This window comes from Crocodylus porosus, unplaced genomic scaffold (genome assembly GCF_001723895.1).
Source record: "Crocodylus porosus isolate Cpor-Errol unplaced genomic scaffold, CroPor_comp1, whole genome shotgun sequence".
Taxonomy (NCBI): Eukaryota; Metazoa; Chordata; order Crocodylia; family Crocodylidae; genus Crocodylus; species Crocodylus porosus.
In genome coordinates, this window is record NW_017728909.1 from 10,865,073 (window position 1) to 10,885,463 (window position 20,391).

Below are 20,391 nucleotides of genomic sequence, written 5' to 3' on the forward strand. Positions count from 1 at the left end.
ATGCAGTCCATGCCATGACAGGGCAAATGAGCAACCCTGTGTGCAGAGGCAAAAAATAAAGCCATGTGCCCTCTGCGTTTGCTCAGCATGCCCCGCGGGCGGGAGCAGCAAGAACGTGGAGAGAGGGGGAGGCGATGGCGACAGAGAGTTCAATCTTTTGTATACTGTTTTCCTAAACGTGCATTGGATTTAAAAGGTCACCAGGACCTGAAACATCATCGGCCACTAAATAACGATGAGGTGGACTGGCCACACATGCCTGCGTCCATGCAGCTGCTGCCCCATCCCTAGCAACACCGTGGTTTTCCAAGTCATATCACGCAACAGTCAGCACAAGAGCTGCTTCCACCCACCGGCTCCTTCTACCCTGACGTGAATCTCCCGAATCCTGCTGGAGCTCACAGCTCAGGTGCTGCTAATGTTTGTAGCCCAGGTACACCTGCAGGAGGTGTGCCCTGTCCTCGACAACAGTGGGGGGGGTCAGGCCGGGTGCTGGTGGAGGGGCCGGCTACTAGAGCAGCTCCCTCTCCTCTCTGCAGAGCCAAGCCGAGACCGAGTGCTTAACTATATACAATTTATTACTATAATAAATACTTGAGAGAAAACATGAAGTACTTACAATAAAGCTGCGCATATATCACTACATATAATATCCCACAATTCACATAAGCCACATAACTTCCAACATCTATAATAATTAATACATTGAAGGCGATAGTTAAGGTTCCAACGTGATAAGCACACGTGGGGACTCAACTTATATAACCAAAATAAGTTAAGAACATTTCCTAGGCCTACATATTAGCACATTAAGACCATATCAGCCATATAAACTTCCTATATAGACCCTGACACAACAACAATCACCCCAAACAGGGAGTACACTCAGGACCTCCCCAAGGGGGGTCCCTGAAGACCCTCCTGCAATGTAGGGTGGAGGCGGCAGACCCTCCTGTCCCATGCCCGCCTCCCCAGCAACCCATGCTTCCTCTCTGAAGCAGCCATGCACCGACCCACGCACTGGGTGAGGCCCGAGCAGACTCAACCTGCTCCCAGAGCCAGCTCCCCATGCACCGATCTGCACACCGACTGCCCAGCCGCTTGCCGGCCTCGCAGGCTCGAGCTGCCTCGAGCGGCTCCTGGAGCCTGATCCCAGGCTCCAAAAAGGTAACCCTGCTGCATGTTTTTTTTCGGGTAACGGCTGAAGGTCATTCTTCGAGCGAGAGTAGAGAACAGCAGGAGCAAGATAACCAGCAGAGAGGACAAGGACAGCATGTCGCCATAGCAATGTCACCAGTATGGCCGTGTACTGAACAGCCAAAGGCCTTGGCGGTTATTATGGGCTTGCCTGAGCTAGACCTAGCATTCAAACTTGACTTCTCTTCATGCAGCTCCAGTTAAGTGGGGCTCTGCCTTCCAGCAAGCCAGCCACTGAGCAGGGAGAGGAAGGATGCTCCAGCGAGCATTGCAGCAGGTTCCCATTCATTGCGTGCCGAGCCATGTGCTCCGGTGGCTGCCGACCGGACTCACAGCAGGGTCACTCCTGCTCACATTTGGCTCATTCACTGGAAGACCTCGAGCATGCCAGCAAGAGCTAACTAGGGCAGGGAAAGTGCCCTGGACATGGCTGCTATCCACTGAAGGTCTGATGTGGCCAAGTTAGAAGCAAGCACATCCCCTTTTTAATCTGGAAGCTATGGCAGCCAAGGGTTTCTGGAAGCTGGATTCCTAACTAAGAGAGGCTGGAGGTAAGGAGCCTCCCTCTGAGCCATGCCAATACTGTTCACTTGTGTTGCCACCAATTTTCTCATTCGTATTCGGATCCAAATACAGTCTGGCAGGGCTACAGAGCCCTATCTGACTGCATTTCAGGAAATACAGCAGTCATAATGGGGTGGGATTTATTTCTCAAAGCAAAGGCACCCCCCAAAACAGTTCTAATTCATAAAGCAGGAGAAAATAATCTTCCTAAGCCAAGGCTTCACCCTGTCAAGAGCTGAGCCCCTACAGGAGATCAAACCCAGTGATGATTCTCTGCATTCTCTCCTTGTGATATAATCAGCCAACATACATCTCCATGTTTCCCACAGCCAGTTTTTTGCCATCCAGGCTTCCCTGCTAAGGTTGGATTGCACAGTTATGGGGCTTCCTGCTATGCTTTATTGGACAATGAAGGAGTGAAGGGTTGGCCTTTCAAGAACCGGCACTGGCATCAAACTAAGCCGCCTACCGAAAGAAGCTGGACGGTCCAACTTCAGTGCTATCGTCTCAGGCTCTCTGCCAACTCAGGAGGACCCACCACCCGTTATACCAGCATTACAGTCTGACTGCTCCCTCTGCCTCCATAACCATAGATGCTGTACTTTCTCACAAACAGGTTGCAGAAAAGTAAGTTTAGACTGGATATTAGGACAACTTCTTCACTGGAGAAAGGGAAGAAGGCAGGGAAATGGACTGCCCAGGGAAGTCGTGGACTCTCCATCACTGGAGGTGTTCAAGAAGAGGCGGGATGCCCACCTATCGGGGTGATCTAGGTGTAGCTATGCCTATGCTCTACCATGGGTATTTGCCATGCGTCTGGGCTTTGCTGGTTGTGCCCACCTTCCCTTTCTGCTATACGTGTCAGGATGTTTTTAAGCTTCCTTCAGAGGCATTGGTTGTTGGCCATAGCCAAGGCTGGGGACTGACTGGGGTATGCCAATACTCCTGCTGGGACCAAAACCAAAAGCTCCTGGCTAGAGGGTCTGGCCCCTCTGCTCAGGGTCAGACTGATCACTACATCTGGGTCAAAGGAAAGAGCTTTACCCCATGGTCAGATTGCTACAGGCTGTGGAGGTTTTGTCGTCCTCTGTAGCAGCAAGGGTGGCCCTGTACCACGGGTCTCTGGAGCATATATTCACAACTTTTTTACAGAAGCAAGGCATGGACTGCCATGGCCCCCCTGCTTTATCTGTGGCAGGTTAGGGTGTTATGTCTTGTCTTATATCAGGGTTGATGGTAGCCTTACGTTGTTTAAACTATGGATGGCATAGGATGGTTCAGATCGGGATGACCCTGCCTCAGGTAGAGGGTTGGACTACATGACCCCTGGAAGTCACTTCCAGCCCTACTTCTCTATGATCATATGATTATATGTGAGAGATATGATAAGAGGAGCTTCTGCCGCTTAGAGGTGAATCCAAAAGGAAAATGTGCACTGAGGGAGCAGAACAATGGGCAGGCTCAGTTCCTTAACTGCTGCTATTTAGTAGGGCTGTGCAAAGCTTTGGTAGCCGATTCGGAGGAGATTTGGCCCGATTCAGTGGCCGAATCTGAACTGAATCAGGAGACCCATAAACAGGTCCAAAGCGAATTGGAAGCCTCCGAATCAATTTGGAGAGATTCGGGGATTCGGTCATAGACTATGTATACAGGCAGGCCTCGATGACGCTGGACACAGCTGCCTCTAGATGGTAAGTCTTTTGTGGTGGGTGGAGGGAAGAGGCGTGGGGGGCAGATCAACACCCCCACAGTAAGGGAGGGATTGGGGCTGGGACAAACTGCCCAGCTGGAGCAAGGGGCGCAGTACTCGGGGACGGGGGCTCCCGCCATTGCACGCCGCCACGCGCCGCCGGTCCAGGAGCTGCTCTTCTGCTGGCTTGCTGGTTCAGGCGTGCATGGGACCATGCGTGTGCCCCTGGATCTGCACGGGGCAGGCCGGGCTGGACGGTGCTTCAGGAGGTTGGCCCCAGCCGACGGGCTGTGCTCCACGGGGCAGGTGAAGCCAGGGCTGCGCTCCAGGTGGCTAACCGCAGCCCTGGCTCTGCCTGCCCTGCACAGTGCAACAGAGCGGCGGCTATTGGGGGGGCTGCAGCCACCCTAAAATTCCCCATAGCCTCTGCCACTGGCCCCACGTCGATCCAGGGGCATGCGCCCACTCCCATGCCCTGCCGCTGCTTGCCCAGCCAGGGTGGGACGAAGCCACAGCTTGTCTGGGAGGTGTGGGGAGGCCGGAGTAGCTTCTGCTGCTGCGCGCTGCTTGTCCAAGGCAGCGCAGCGGCACCATGCCATGCCTCCCCACCCCGGCTGGGCGAGCAGCACGAGGGCATAGCCCCCACTCCCAGCACCTTCTGCTGCCCATCCAGAGCACACCCCAGCTCAGCCCACCCTGCACAGATCTGGGGGTGCATGCCTGCTCCCATACCCTCCCAGACTGGTGAGCCACTAGAAAAGCAGCTCCTGGACCGGCGGCGTGTGGTAAGAGCCCCCAACCTTGGCTGGGCAGCTTGTCCCCCGATCCCTCCCTCACTGTAGGGGCACTGATCTGTTCCCCCCAAGCTCCTTCCCTCCTGAGGCAGCAGTGTCCAGCTTCATCGAGGCCTGCCTGTATACTTAGTCTATGGCCGAATCTCCTAATTGGCATCGGCCAGATCAAATTGGGACAGTGATTCAAATCACTGAATCGAATCGCTGTTCCTCTGAATCAGCCAAACCCGAATCCAAAGCAAATACTTGCTGCTTCGCACAGGCCTACTATTTAGTTACTTACAACAGGGAAGAATCTCTTTTCCTTTGTTCTGCCTTTCAAAAGCAAGGTGAGCATTATATTCCAGGGAATATCATACGCAGGAGAATATGGTACTTTCATTTGTAAAACTACTAAAGGAAATTTTTGGACCAGTAGGGAAGCTGGCCATGCTACACAGCCCTGCAGAGCAGAGCCCTCACTTTGGCTTAACCCTTGTAAACATCCACAACACACAGGAATGCCTTTGAAAGCAAACAATTTTGGCATATTCTCGGTAATCAAACTGTTGTTTGTGGCGTTTACAACGCAGATAAATGGCTAATGAGCCACAACCACCAAAACGCGTCTTTCCTTTCATGGAAACAAGCAGGTTTAAAAATATTGGATCAAACTGTGGTGATATAAATATCAAGGGATATCTATCTAGATATAGATAGATAGCTATCAAGAGGAGAATACAGTTAAGGAAATCCTCTTCAAAAAGATACTCACAATGCATAAGACTACATATATATGAAACATTTTTGCTTCTTAATGATGCATAAAGTTTGAAAGTTGAAAGGGGAATTAAATTATTTTGCTACTTATTAGCAGTTCAGAGCTCATCGATCCTGGGAGATGGGCTACTGTGATGTAACAGCATTAAAAGCTGAGAACTAAAGTAGGACAAGATTGTAAGTTGTACTATTTAACACCAAGTGTTATGGTCTGTAAGTGTCTTTTCTACTTCTTCCTACTAACAGCATGTTTTTAACTCCAGTGCCTAATTAAGCCCATGGGAGAAAGACTGCTTTTCTTAAAGACTGGGATAGCAAGCAAGGTTCCTCTTCTAAGAGTGCCAGAGTCCTCCTGCAAGCCCATGGAAGAACACGCTTAACTTTACTGCTCTCTCTAGAGTCAAAATCAAGCAGAAATAGCCTCTGTCCACTTCAGAGGCCTCCTCCCCCTTGTCTTTATTCCAAAGTCAATTTACATCTACTGAAGAGTGGGAGGACAAGTCAAACTCAGTTTTCAGTACACATCCTTTGTATTTCACTTGATGAAGCTGCAATCGCACACAGCTCAAGGCACAGCATTCAAAGGAAATGCCCAAATCTCAACCAGTGCTCTCCCCACTAACAGTAAAACAAAAGAAAAAGTAAAGTTCTGAAATTACCTCCTTCAAAATGCAGAGCAGAAGAGCAGGAGTTCGGACACTAACAACATCTACAGAGCACAGCCTTAGAGCTTGTGTCAATCCAGCAACTCCAAAGCTGATGACTTGGAAATAAAACCGTAACAGCGAGGAAGCTGCCCATCATCCTGCCCAGCATTGTCTCCCTGTTTCCTTATACCCGCTGATCTGTTGTCTCTCGTCATGTCCTTCAGTTGTAAGCTTTTTGGGGCAGGGACTGTCTTTCTCTTCTGCGCCTGTACAGCAACCCTGGTGATTCTGGTCCAGGACGGGGACTCCTATGTTTTACTGCTACACAATTATGCTAGTCCGAAGACACGTGCAAGAAATCCTAGTGATGCATCAAAGACACTGTCAACGTTAAAAAAAAAAAATCCACATGTATCTGAATTAGTTTTAAACCTGAGGTTGGCTTAACATCTCAAAATGATAGAGCTGAACGATCTTGGGGCAAAAATTTAATTTATTCTGATAGCACCTGGAAGCTAGAAAAGCAACTAAGACATCACTTTTTATTTCTGACATTTTGCCTGCTTAGCTACTTAGTGCACACAGAAGCACTTTGTCTCTCTGGTACAATCAGTTCACTTCAGCCACATGAGTAGATTATTCCTCCTTCCTAAAGCCACAAATGATCAGCTTATGGATCAATAACTTGCATTATTCCCTTTGAAGGGGTTCCTACCAAGTTGAAATCTAATTAATCTTTAGACAGCAGGTCCTAAACCTGCCCAGAGAGTGCCTGCCAGCTTGTGGTTTTACAACTGCATTTTAAAAAAGAGAATACAATTCTATACAAATGGATGGGACCAGAAAGGGGAGAAACTACCCTGCTATACAAGAAAAACAGATTCAGCATGAAGCATGTTCAAATGAACAACAAACTGAAGAAAGAGTTTCAATTTGGCCATGGTCCTGCAATAGTTTTCTAATTGTTTCTATAATTACCCACTGGGGAGAAAACCTACTTTTCCTGTAAGTGAATTCATCTCCGCACAGTTACAAACTTCAAAACCGATTTGTCTTTAAAAACGCATTTCCCAACTTTCCAAAGCAAAGCACTAGCAGCAGAATTGCAAGTGCTGAAAAAAAGTCCAATGAGTTGACTAGTGTGCAATGACTTCCATAACCGAGCAGCAGTTTGTGTGGGACAAAAGAAGGTATCCCCAAAAGCATCACACGTTCAGCTCTCAGCTGAAGTGCTGCAACGTTACCAGCATGACAGCAGACCAGCTGCCCCCGGCTTTAACTCAGAGAAGGATTCAATTCAATGGCTGTCTCCAAGTGGATGAAACAAAAGTTATCAATACAATTACTGCTGAGCACTTATGGCTCTCCCCAAGTGAATACTGACTTTAGTGACACTAGGATTGCACCCTTGCTTCTAGTAACAGGGAAAACCTTCATAACCCATGTCAAATATATGTTTCTTTTACTGGAGTCCAAGAGAGCAGCAGCGCTGACCGAAGCTCCTGTTTCTTTTCCTCTCTCCTGTAAACAAAGGTGGTATGCAGCATTGCAGACCAGGCAGACATTTCAACACGATCATCCTGCTGTCTGTCTCACTATTTTGCTATAGTCAAAAAATAAATAGTCCGTGAACCTTCCCAGCTCAGCTGGAGTTAGTCCCTGGTAAGTCAAGGCCCACCCCCAGCCCCCCTCTCCTCAGGCCCGAAAGCAAAATACGAAAGCACCGGTTTCCTGCAAGTCCAAAAAAGGCTCCCCTCTTTGGAGGAAAACAGCGTAACGGCTAAAACACGAGGAGGAAGAAACCACAAAGCGGTGCTCCCGAACCTGCTGCACTTGTGGGAGTTCAGTTAACCAGCAGAGAAGCAAGCCTTCAGAGCAAAGGCCAGGGGACAGGATTTAAATGATGCAGGGAATATCCACCCGGGGCCAACCACCCACGTCATTTGCTCTGCTTCTTGGCTAGGCTTCGCAGCCCACGCTGAGCTCTGAGCTTTCATAGCTGGGCTAGCTACCGGCTTAAAGCTAGCTCAGTTACGTCTGCACCGCAGCAGTGGCTGCAGCACGGAGGTCCCGTTAGGTGCTCAACCCCCCACTGCAGGTCACGGAGGTGCTCTGGAAAATCTTACCTGTGCCTTTCAGATGCTCAGCTTCAGCCATCCCAAAAGTCAAGCCTCCTACCCCCTTAATTAGTACCCTTAACATCACCAGCAACTGCACAGCCAACACGAAGCATGAACAAGAGGCCAGGAAGAAACAGTTAAAAGTTTCTCAGCTGGACACTTGAGATAAAGCTTCCTGGATCAATTCAGAGAGGGGTAGGGGAGTGTTTTCCAAAGAGAAAAGATGGGCACAGATACCCCAAGAAGGCCTCTTGGTCCTTTTTCAGTGTCAACTCAGGGATTCTCAAATCAGATGTTCCTGGTCATTATCGAAGGGAAAAGAGCAGCATAAATAAGATCCTCCAAAAAGATATTTTAAAAATCCCTAAAGATCAACTTTCAATCCCTTTTTAAAGAGCTGTGGCGGGGTGGACAAAATGTGGCTCGTGGGCTGATGTGGCCTGCCAGGCCATTCTATCCGGCCCACGGGGCCCCTAAAAAATTAATATTTATCCGCCCTGGGCTGCCTGTCACGCAGCGCTCGATGGCTTGCCAAAACTCAGTAAGTGGCCCTCTGCCCAAAATAATTGCCCGCCCCTGAGCTATGGGCTCACTAAATACTTGGAAATGACCATGAACTGTATTAAAGAGGCTTCCCCTCATGAGTCCAATAAGGGAAAAAATATCTTCCTCTGGCTACACCAACCCCCGCCTCACCACAACGGACGCGTGGAGAGGGAGTGAAGGTTTACGAACCCAAATCTACTAGTTCTCATGCACTTCCATAGCCCTGTTGCAATGGCAAAATCTTTCCCACAGGAACAACAGAGCTGGGAGTCAGGAGATCTGCAATTTGTTCTTGATGCATCACTTTGCATTCATGCCTCAGTTTCCCATCATGCAAAACGGGCATAATGTCTCCTTCCTCAGTACCATGCTTCAGACCTCCACATAATGAGAGGAGCTCTTCCCTATTTGCTCTGATCATCATTATCAAAAGGTCACAAATGGCATATCTGCTGCATAGACTGCAAATTCAGTGCAAAGGCAACTCTGTTTTCAGTTTGTTCACCTGCCTGCACTAACTGCTGCCTACTTACTGGCAAAGGAACAGCCCCAAATACGACAGTTAATAAGACGATATACAGCACTAGTCTGGCTTTAAAACCACCTGCCTGCTCCTGGGGGCTTGCATGTGCAGGTATTAATATGCTGAAGGTGCACATATCGGCACCTCCACAGAGAGGCAACTGCAGAACCCATCCCCCTCCGTAAATCAGGCACGTGCACTTACCAATCAAGGGCATGCTGAGGCGGTAGCCACACCGGTGCTTTTGCCAAGTGGCCAAATCTCAACGAAAACATGCTAAGCAGGCCCTGCAGGCTCCCCTGGTATTTTCCAGTACAAATATGCTTTTGAAGTTTCCAAGCAATTCCCAGTCACATTGAACTGATGTCGGACCGCACGCGCTGTGCTACACACTTTCTGCTTTTGCAAAGGGACCGTGCGCTGCTGCAGCTACGCTTCACTTTTCGGGACTAGGTGTACAGCAGAAGCCAAAATCACCGCCACAGACAAGGCTAAAGAGACAGGGTGAGGGAAGGTGAACATATTTCACTTGTATGCTATGTATGTCTGCTGTTCCTCTCTTCAGAGTCATGAATTCAGAGCCAAGACTCGTGGGTTGTAGCCCCGTTCTGCCAGGGCCATGCCAAGACACTGTGGGCAAGGCCATTCAATGTCTGTGCCCTCAGTTTCCCCATCTGTTCAGTGAGAAGACAACACCGACCTCAAGATGGTGAGGCTGAGGTATCGATTGTGGTCCTTGGATGAAAGGCTGGCTGGACCATGGTAGCTATTATTAGGTTTAAGACTCCAGCAAAACAGATTTTGATTCAATCTCAGGAAAATTTCCAGCTGGAATGGCAGGCCAATGGAAAAGCCACCTAGGAACATGATGGCATCTCCTTCACTGGAGGTTTCCTAGCAGAGGGAGACAGCTGTCTGGTATGGTTTAGAAATCCTGCACCTGTGCAGGGGTCAACTGGATGAGCCTTGCGAATCCAACCTAATGATTCAATGAAAACACTTCATAACTTCATGATCTCTCTGTTTCTCTCTAGCCCATCCACGCAGTCTCATCAGAGATTCAAGTCAGAGCAGCGAAGTTTCACTGCATCTCCCCTAGCTTTTCTTCCTGTCCGGGAACCCCAGCTGGTTGAATTTCCCACTGATTCTCTACAGCAGTGATTCTCAGCCAGGGTGCCGTGGTACCCTGGGGTGCCTTTAGGGTGGCCATCATAGAGGACAGACCAGTTGTCCTCTGTCCTCTACTGATACGAAACCTGACGCATTTATGTCCTCTTGAAGAGAAAAATAGAGGACATAAATACACCGTGTTTCGAATCAATAGAAGACAGGGTAGCAAAAACCGGAAAGTCTTCTTGTGATCCTTTCAAGGGTGCAAGAAGGTGCCACCCAACGTTAACACTGTTAGGTATGCAAACATGACTCACAAGAGAAACCCAAAGATTTCAATAGAAACCCATAGGGTTTCTGGGTTCTTGCAAAAGAAAAACTGCTCTATTTCTCTGTCATTAAGAAAGAGTGAAAACTAAATGTTGGCGTTTTCCAAAGGACGCCTCAAGTCTATGCATGGATGCCTTGAGTCCAAAAAGCACTGCTCTACAGTGATTGCTGCATAAGCAATTTATCATTCAGTGGAAAGGGGAGATTAAGAGAGGTAAATGTGGGGCTTCCCCTTTGACAAGCACCAATCCCAGTTCAGTGCAGTGAGAAGCCAGAGGCTTGAATATGCCAGAGAAAGGACTCCTGTATCACGAGATAGGTCTACCTACAGGAGACACCAGGTGAAAGCCTCAGAGAACATGGCCTACAGAGGAAAGCCAACTAAATCCAATACACGCTGAGCATTAACATTAAGACTAAGTCAGATCCTATCATTCATATTAGTTTGAATTCATACTCCAAAGCATAGCCAGATGTATGCACTTGATTTCTCATATAGTTTTCTAAGCAACATAAAACCTCTTTTCTGATAATGTGAATGAGAGACTTCAGTTATGCTCAGAAGACGTAACAATACTGCGCACTTCTAGATGGACTTCCATCAAAGCACCACAAGCCCTTTACTAAAGATGCATGAGCCTCAGCACCATTGCATGTCATGTAGGAACGCTTCCACCAGGGAAACAAAGGAAAGCATCACTGGACAACAATACAGAACAGGTTAAAGACACCATCAGCTTGGGAAGGTGATGTTTCTGCCCGAAGGGCGGCTTACCTACCACAGTTGCAAGCAAAACCCAGGATTAATCTGGAAGAAAGAAGAAAAATCACCTCTATTCTTCCAAGGTGTTTATGCTCCACACAAAATAAGTTTGCTGTTTTCTCCTCTAGCACCAGTTTTTCCTTGCTAGAAAAATGCATGAACAAGGGAGATGCAAGGAAGGAGAATCACCAGTGAAAAAAGTTGAGAACATGAAAGACCCACATAATTTTGACTGTTGATTCTGAAACCTAATGATGTGCGGTGAAGGTCAACCCTGCAAGTGGCAATCATTTTAAGAGAACTGCTCCAAGAATACCTTGCTGCATCCAGACTATTCAGAAACCATCAGCCTTACTTTCTAGTTGGAGATCCAGCTGGCCACAGAATACATGCGACCTGCCGACAGCTCTCTCAAGCACATGGGACATGACATTGAGAGTCTGGAAAGTTTCCTACTGCTTTACAGTTTCAGAGCAAAAGCAAAACCGAGCACAATCATGCCGATTTTCTGCTCCTCCTTTTTGGGAAGAAAATGTGTGACAACCGGAGTATATGGTAGAGTTGGATAGGTGGGCTGGAAGGTCTCCCTGGCAGCAGCCAGGAGGCTACGGTATTATTAGCACAGTTAGACACCCTCCCCAAACAAGGGAATCAGCCCTTGGCTTCCAGAAGGAAGGGCTGGAGAAGGGGCATCAAAATGAGAAGGCTGAGGACAGCACCTGGGGCTGAAGCTCAATAGCAGCCCTATGCCCCCTCCATGGGCAAGACAAGACAATCTGGTAAATTTTGAAGCTCCAACCACTGCTTCCAGCACCACATAGGCCAGGTACAAACACTGCACTTTTACCAGTATACATGATCGACAACAAGTCCACCCCCATAACAGAACAGAAGTTCAGTGCAGACAGACTGGTTTCAAAATGACACAACCCAGTCTAAGATTTGGCCCCCCTCAACCAAGGGGTGAATCTGTTTTCTGTTTGCTACCAACCTAAATTACACAGCTTACAAAAAAATGCATAACTTAGACCGATTCCACCTTGGGGGTTGTGAATGTCTGTACCCAGCCTTGGCGTTTTACCTAGAAGAGTCTCATCCACTTAATGCCCCAGCTTGACCCTGCCTAGCTTAAAGAGCAACAAGACAGCAATGGATATTTAACTCCTCCAGCAGAGATGGCCGTGCCACTGCATGACCCACAGGTTGGAGGGTGCATATAGCCTCCGTTTTGCCAGAACCAGTTCCTCAGGTCTCTGCTAGTAGAAGAGCCCAGGATGGGCTGTGGGCACAGGACACATGGGTTGTACATCACTTCCAAACTGTGACCTTGGGCAAGCTACTTCATTCCTCCTGGTCTCAGATGCACACTAGAAAAGTGGAAAGATTGCTACTGGTGTCCACCATGAAGTGCTCCGACCTACTGACAAGCTCTGTGTAGGACCTCGGTATTATTATTGACACCCAGGGAAGTTCAGCATTAACAAGATCACACACGTGGCACTTTCTGGTGTGATACCTGAAGGCAGAAGGCTGAATTTTTACCTCCGTTCTGGCTGTGGGAGGTCTGTGCGCATATCCCAGGCCTGGATTTGACCCTAAGCCTGCAGAGTTTTAAATATAAGCTAAAGTGGTAAAAGTTTGTACTTCATCCAAGGGCAACTCATTGAGCCTGATCACACCACAGCATCCCAGACCTGGCCCCATGAGTACAAAATTCAGCTCTTGTTCCCGGGCCTGTCCAACAGCCAGACAAGCCATATCCAGCGAGAAACCTTTACCGCTCTTACATGGAAAAGCAAAAACGCTCCTTAAGTTGTTTCTGATAAAGTGCTAGAAACATTGTCTTGTCAGAGGCACAAAATCAGAGCCAGAGAGGAAAATGCCCTGTGGCATCACATGGTGCCCTCGTGGGCCAGATTCAGCTACCGTGATGTAGCTACAGTGGCCTGGCCTGTCTCGCAGTGATTTGTACCAGCTGAGATTCTTCAGTTTTTAAAAGCAGAAGGCACTATTCAGTATTTAATTATTTATTGCCCCTGTAACAGAATACAAGGCTGGCGAGTGCAGTCCAGCCAAATATATCTTCTACCATTTTCCTTTCCCTCACTTTCAGTTTTATATTTTTTTTAATACCATATTGCTCCAACGAAGTGGACCGATTTTCTTTCCTCCAGAAAAGCCATAAAATTGACCCTTGACTTATACGTGGGGGTCAACCCCGTTATCAGTACTCCTGTCTGTTGTATTTACAGCATTTTTGTACATGCGACGCCAAACCAGAAATGCTTCCAGAACAGTTGTTAGTTTACTGTTTTTAGTGCATTCAACCCTTTGGGACCTATTGTTGGTTATTTAGTTCGCCTGTGGGACTATATAAGGGTAACAGCAAGTCAAGGACTTTAGTTATTGACTTACATTTGGGGAAGGAAAAAGATGCATTTCAAAAAAAAAATGAGCCTGAAAATGTGAGGTCTATTTATGTCAACTTGTAATCAGAACAATATAGTAATGCTGCCTTTGACCACAGCGGTTGCAAACCTGCCCTAAAAGAGCAATGGAAAACACTGAACAATTACAAGCAGAATAGCTCTTCCTTAAAAGCCCCCAAACTGTCACGTAGTCTACCTAGAGAAAACCCCGGGTTAACCGGTTATGATGTTGGTGGTTTGATGCAATTCTCCTGTGAGGAAAGGGCTGGCCTCCATGAGTCAGTGGAACGAATATGAATTCAATCCCAAGTCAGACCTGTTTAAGTGGACTCTAGGAATCAGTCTGCACAGCAGATACCAGTTCCCAGTAATGTGTCTCCCTTACCCAGCCTAACATACATCGGATTATTTTGCTGTTGGTATCAGTGGGATAAAGCCATCTGCAACAGCAGCTCAGAGGGGAACAGCAGGTACCCAGTGCAGCAAACATTTCTGAACAAGTCATTTCCCTTATACTCCCCGGAGAGCAAAACAGGGAGGAAAAACAAGTTCAGAGAAAGAAGCCGAAAGCAGACAGCCATTCCCGAAAGATGGACTCTGCCTCTCTCCTAATCCAGTGCAATTGTCCTAGGCAAACTCAACTGCGCTGACTATAACCAACCCTAGATACACACTCTGCCGTGGCTGCTTGCAGAGCCCACAAAGAGGAGTCTTTACATCAAATTATAGACTAAAATCAAATCCTGTGCCTTGTCCAATTTATAGTAATGAAGCATAAAGAGTGCATAAGCCTCGACTTAGACTTTTCCAAGGCCTACATAAATGGGGATACAACAGATGTGAAATCTGATTCTAGACATATTCCTTGTTCACGGCTCAACGGCACACATGCCCACGCACGCCATCGGCGGGCAGTTGGCGGGGGTACTTCTCAAGCTCACTACAAGCCCACTGCTATTCAAAGATTGTGTGGGTTCATGTGCCAGCTTCTTCATGGTTGTTGTGAAGGGAACTGAGGGAACACCATGTGCAACAGCTGGGGAACCTCTGCTGACAGCCAGCGGTTCTCACTTTTGGGAACAGATGCATGTGCCATGTCAAGTTTGTATGCACCCCTGTGATCCTGAGTTAAGGATTACAAAAGTAGCACTTCGTCTCCCTCCATCCATATGTCTTCTTTCCCCTTTTTCTGATTTCCCATTCCTCCCTCTAGCCGTTTGCTGTGCATCCCAGCTTGAGAAACGCTGCCCTAGGCTCCCAGCTTGGAGCCAAGTCACTCCACTTGCACGAAACTCAGCGCAGGGATCAAGGTCTCTTTGGCCTCCTTATTCCTCAGTAACCCAGGAGTCAGCTCAACCCCAGGAACAGGATAAAGCAGCCGAAGGGCACCTTAACTTGCGTCCCAGATGCAAAAGCCCCTAACAGCGGACGTGCACAAAAATTGTAGCCACGTCTCTTACATCACCCATGCTGGGAGTCCCCGGGGGTTGCACAGGAATGGCTGGGCCAGGGATGAGCCCCCTGGGGAAGTCCCCTGGGCCATTACAACAGTCTTGCAAACCCAACAGAGCTGGCACCACGGGCCAGGGGAGAGGATGTCACATCCTTCCTCTTTCTTTTCTCTGCCTGTGAAGGAATAAAAACAATTTCCCAAAGGTTTTCTTGCAAGATGGTGGGCACACTGCTTACACACCACTGGGCAGAAAGGGCTTGTGAAAAAGCCTGTTCAATCGCAGCTCCTGCTTTGCTCCAGACTCTCTTCTCTAGGATGCTCCCTGACAAACAGCAGCCCTTGCACTCTCCTTGGAGGATCTCCAGGCGCTTTCCATCTGCCGCGCTTCACAATAGCCCGGGGCGGCAGGCTCAGTTTTAAATATGAGGCACAGGCCGGTGGAGGCCAGCACTTTGCAGACAGCCGTCCTCATGTTGAATATCCAAATTGAAATCCCCTGGGCCTGGTTTTCAGAGGCCCCTCTTACCCACGGCCAGCCTCCAGCACTTCCCAGGCCAGGACAAAAAAACTAGAGACCACTTTAGACCTAAACTTTCTAAGGGACTTATTCCTGACTCCTATCCCCCAGCCTCCCCCTAGATAACATTGCTACGATCCAAATCACAAGCAGCTCCCTCCAGACTGTAACGCTAACCCAGGAGAGAGACGACAACAACGACACGCTAGAAACACTGCATGAGAAAATGCAATTCTCTGCAGAGGACCATTAATCCTGCCCTGCCGTGGCATGCTCTCACCGAACAAGCATCCCTGTACTTCTCTACTGTCTTCTAAGCACAGTCCTGTGCACGAGTCCCACAGAGCTCGTTGAGAGCCGGTCATAAAACGTTCGGCCCTTTGCCACGGCTCTCCCAAGCAACGCGGCCTAATCCCATCCCCCTGAAGTCGAGGGCAACACTCCCAAGGGGGAGCAGATGATGTTTTCAGTGCTTAACGGAGACCTCAACTTCCTCCCCGAACGATGTTTATCCAAACCCCTATTCAGCTGGTGCTTGTGCCACAAGGCTTTACCATGCACAGTACAGACATGCTTTTATTGTGCTGGAAATGCAGTGCCAACATGGGACTGAACCCTGATTCTGGCCTCAATAGCTCCTGGGTTTATCCCTCGCTTTCCTGCTGCTTTCGGGTCAGCAGTTGGTTTCCCTCAAAGACTGGACTTCTGCTTTTAAATTAAAAAAAAAAAGTCAATCATGTTATTAACGCAAAATTCCTGCGTTCATGAAATAACTGGAGGAAACTGCTGGAATAAGAGCTGGCAACCTATGGCCCAGGGAGGGATGGTGCCAATTTAACAGGGTCATGTTAAAACAGCAGCTTAAAGCCTCCTGCTCTGGGCCCTCGACTCTGAATCTGCTGCTTCGCATTGGTGCAGTAGCATAACTAGGGCAAGACAAGCGGGGCACCTACCCTGGGCCAACTTGGAGGGGGCGCCAAAACGGCCCGACCCCAGGCGCCTTTGCAATGGCAGGCACAGCCCTGTGCTGGGCAGTGCATGGAGCGATAGCAGGGTTGCTGCGGTTGAGGGGAAGACTCGCTGCCGACCGGTTGCCCCGGCCCTGCGGCTAGTTGGTTGTCCCTGGTGGTTTTCCCTTGTGCCCTGTTCACTTGCCCCATGCACCCCCCAGTGCCCTGCTGGGCACAGAGCTGTGCCCCCATAGGGATGTCTCAGGGAAGGGTTCAGCAAAACCCCAGCTCGCCATACGCTGTGGAGCGAACAGCTGCATGGTTTCTAAGGCTGGGTGGTACAGGGCTACTATGCCTGCTATAGCAAAGACTCCTAGGGGTGGCAACAGGGGTGCTGCAGTGTCCCCTGCTGAGCCATTGTGCCCTCCAGGTGTCGGCATCCTGCCCAGGGTGCTGCAGGGGCTCATTGGCATTGCACTGGCATTCACCAGGGTTTTTGGTAGCATCCTGTAAGCAGGGGGGAGCACAGAGCAGGGAGGGCATCAGAGCTAGAGGGGAGCAGCCGTGGGGCTGAGGGACTGGCGAGCCTTGGTTGCATCCGGGTCGCAAATGCCCAGTTTGCTGCCCTAAAAGCTTTCCAACCTCTGCTCTAGAGGTTGAGCCAGGCAGCCACAAATTCAGCTTCAAGACACTTGAATAATAATTACAAAAATGGGGTGGAAATCAAAGCAAAATGACTGGGGGAGAGGGGGGTTGATCTGGTTTTGTGGGGGCAGAAAGCCCAGCTCCACCTTCCTTGTCTTTGTGTCCAGCTTCAGAAGACAAGCAGAGGTGGATGGAAAGCCAGGAGCAAACTCGAGCACTGTTGCCTTGTGGTTAATTATGAATTAGGAGACCTCCGTTCTGCAGCGTGACCTTTGGACAAATCCTTTCAGCTCACAGTGACCGTCTCCCCCCTACATAAGAACATGCTCCAAGATCTCCAAATGAAAGACCCTGCAGGAGAGCAAACCCCTGCCCTGACGGGGCTTTTGTTCTCATTCGAGGTGCACGCTCTGGGAACAAAAGGGAAGGTGTTCTAGCTGGTAGGGCCTGGGGGGACCGGGGTGTTATCTTAACAAAGTCTGGGCTCAGCTGTGCCTCCTCTCCCTTGCCTGTAAAATGGGGAGAATTCTTATGTGGGGGTCAAGAAGAGTCAGGGGGCAGGATGGGAGGAGCAGAGTGTTAATACAAATTAGAGTCTCCTGAATCATATTCTTCCTTCAATATGGACCCTATCTCCATCCAACAGCTTGAGAAAGCCCTCGGGTCTGGAGCGAGCAGAACATCTTCCATCAGCATCCTCCCAGACAGAACAAACCTTGTGCCTCCCGTCTCCCGCCGCCCCCCTTAACCCTGACAACAATGCAGCGGGGAAAGCCAGGTCTGGCTCCCGACAGGTTAAATCTGCTCATCCTCAATGCAGACAGCGATGCCTGAGGAGGAGACAGGCATGGGCACGGAGACTCAGAGCCCAGTGCAAGCCTCCCCCCACACCTGGCTGCTTTGTCACCCATGTGCAGCTCTTCCGCGGTGGGGGGCGGCAGCATTGTCCTCGCAGCCTCCAGCCAGGCTCTGTGCTCAGAGCCCTTTATTCCTCCCCTGGCTGGGGGAGGCCGAAGCTGTCGGAGCTAGCTCACCTCTGCAGGCCGGCTGGACGGGGCACAATCCAATCTGCGAGAGGTGGCCGAGCCCTGCAAGCAGACAGGGACCGCACCCAGATCTCTCCAGAGCCAGCTCGGGCTATAAAGCGGCAGCAACATCACTGCAGGGCAGCCACAGCTCCGCCAGCCAGACGCAGCTTGCAAGAGCCACTCAGTTAAGGCAGCCCCTGACAACCAGGAGCTCCCCTGGGTTTTGCTCTCTGCTTATTCAGATTATCCCAGACACGGCGGGGGGATGGCAGGGGGGCAGAACACAGCACAGGGAACGTTTCTACAGAGTCAGGGTAGGAAGAGGTTAAAAAATATAATCAAGGTGGATTCAAATCCAAACCCGGCATTTCACCGTATTGGAACAGCGCGGCGCAAGCTGAGAATACAGCTAATTTGGACAAGGACTTCTCCGTAAGTCATACCTGCAACCCACTCCAGGTAAACCGCTCTCCAATCTGTACACACGCATGCAATCAGCACACATCTACTGAACAGCCCAAGATCTCCACAAAGATTAGCATCCTTGTCTATGCACACACCAATATGCTGGCACTGCCAGCCTAATGGGAATAGCAGGGTCTTAATTAAGTGGAGCAAAATGCACAGCTATACAGTACCAGCCCTTTAAATCCAAGCAACCAAAAACAAAAAATCTGTGTAAAGCAGTGATGTTCAGTGGAAGCTAAAAGGATTACAGCATCTCCCACCAATTAATCCTGTATCATCAGGAGAGGGGAATAAAGACCCCAGGATGCATCAATCAGCTGGGGGGGTGGAAAAATGCCACACGCATCAGACATGTTTCTGGAACAAACAGGGATAATAGGAAATAGAGCAGCGCTCGGGAACAATTCCTCCCCACTGCCTGTCCAGGATCCACGACAGAGAAGGGGGAGGGACCATCTCATTATTTATATGAATTTTCTTTTAATGAAGCTCTGAACAGGAACAGTCCAGCTGTGCTCGGGCACCTGGGAGTTGGTACCCCCGACCTGCCTCGCTGGTCCAGGAGATTATATTGGGATGATGCAATGAAAGCAAAAAATAAATTAAATTAAATTAAAAAATCAGATGAGAAGGATAGATGTCAAAAGGCCCAATTTGCAATTCATGCTACTCCCCCCCCCCCCACGGCCTGCAAAGGGGTTCCCCGTGGCAGGGAGGGGGCACGGGAGCGTAGTCTAGACAACATGCCATTCTCACAAGGCCACGCAAGACCAACCCCAACAGCACATGGGGGAGGATAAAAATGAAAGCAAATGAAAACAGCTCCGGCCTATGGAGAGGCAGGGAAACAGGATCCTGAATAATCGCAGGCCACTCAGATGCCCTGTGGATTTGCAGCTCTGGGGGTGGAAAAATAACCCAGCTCACAAGCTGGACAGCGGGACTGCAACTCAATGCAGCAAAAGGCGGTTTCAAAACAAAGGGACACACGCACAGCACATGACAGCGACGCCAGGACACCGCCTGCCCGCTGCCCTGTCCTCGCCGGCTTGCCCTCTTGCGGGAGAAACAGCTTGCCTGGCACAATCTGGATGGGCAAAGCAAGGCAAGCTCTCCCCCTGCCAGCCGGCAGGTCGCAGCAGGGCCCCCGCTCCTGGGGGGCTGTGGCTAGCGCTCTGCAGACACGCAGCACAACACAGCACAACCACACAGAAGTGCAAGGAGATGCAAAAAAAATAAATAAATCCCCACCCCAGTCCCAAGACTTACCCTGCTTCCCTGGCTGAGGGTCCCAGGCCGGGGAGCAGGGGGGTCTGGCAGAGGGGTCCTGATGTCAGACTCCTGCTGGGGGGTGCATGAGTCCTGCCGGCTGGGGGGGTCCTGCCCAGTGCCCAGGAGCGGACACCCACCCCGGCTCTGACACAAGCACAGGGAATGCAGGAATGTGACGTCCCAGCTCCGCCCAGCCGGCCACGTGCGCAGACTGGAAAGAAAGGGTCACGCTGAGCATGCTGGGGAAGGTAGTCTTGTGCAGGGAGCGTGGCCCTGTGCAGAGGAGGGGAGCCTGGGGCTGGGCGCTGGCGGCACGTGCTGGGCACGCACTGGGGCAGGTGTCAGCCTCCACCAGGGAGGGGCTGGGGTGCTGCAGTGCCACAAACCCACGCCAGTTTTCCCCTTCCTGTCCAAAACTCTGCCAGGAAAGCACCGGAGACCGGAGGGGACGCTGCACCAGCCTGGAAAAGCCTCGCTTCAAACACAGGAACCGTGTGGCAAAAGACCTAATCTCTCACATTGTTTGTAAAGCGCCCGAGCAAATGTCATGTTAAGTAATTTCCAGTTGTATTGTAACACAGTCAGG

The 20,391-nt window shown here is 49.9% G+C and overlaps 1 protein-coding gene across 6 annotated transcripts in view; it reads right to left on the reverse strand.

The window, feature by feature from the left end:
• Window positions 1-19,990, reverse strand: part of CTIF (cap binding complex dependent translation initiation factor) — a 331,179-nt gene extending 311,189 nt beyond the window's left edge. For 3 of the 6 annotated variants that reach the window (XR_002100346.1, XR_002100345.1, XM_019531783.1), the window contains exon 1: window positions 19,803-19,990. The gene's annotated coding sequence lies outside the window, so the exon portion shown is untranslated. The remainder of the gene's footprint in view (window positions 1-19,802) is intronic. The other 3 variants (XM_019531787.1, XM_019531785.1, XM_019531784.1) reach the window with 2 other exon arrangements.
• Window positions 19,991-20,391: the final 401 nt, after the last annotated feature.